The sequence below is a fragment of the Bison bison genome, unplaced genomic scaffold (genome assembly GCF_000754665.1).
Source record: "Bison bison bison isolate TAMUID 2011002044 unplaced genomic scaffold, Bison_UMD1.0 scf7180017864378, whole genome shotgun sequence".
In the NCBI taxonomy this organism is placed as follows: Eukaryota; Metazoa; Chordata; class Mammalia; order Artiodactyla; family Bovidae; genus Bison; species Bison bison.
The window spans coordinates 403,395-403,829 of record NW_011494950.1 but is presented as its reverse complement, the minus strand read 5'-3'; positions in this window follow the sequence as shown (position 1 = coordinate 403,829).

Below are 435 nucleotides of genomic sequence, written 5' to 3'. Positions count from 1 at the left end.
GGAAACCACAATTCTAAAAGACACATGCACCCAGTGTTCATTGCAGCACTGTTTACAATAGCTGGGACATGGAAACAACCTAGATGTCTATCAGCAGATGAATGGATAAGGAAGCTGTGGTACATATACACAATGGAATATTACTCAGCTGTAAGAAGGAATGCATCTGCGTCAATTCTAATGAGGTGGACAAAACTGGAACCTATTATACAGAGCAAAGTAAATCAGAAAGAGGCAGACAAATACTGTATATTAACACATATATATGGAATTTAGAAAGACAGTAATGATCCTACATGCAGGGCCACAAAGGAGACACAGATGTAAAGAACAGATTTTTGGACTCAGTGGGAGAAGGCAAGAGTGGGATGATTTGAGAGAATAGCATTGAAACATGTACATTACCATATGTTAAATAGATCACCAGTCCAAGTT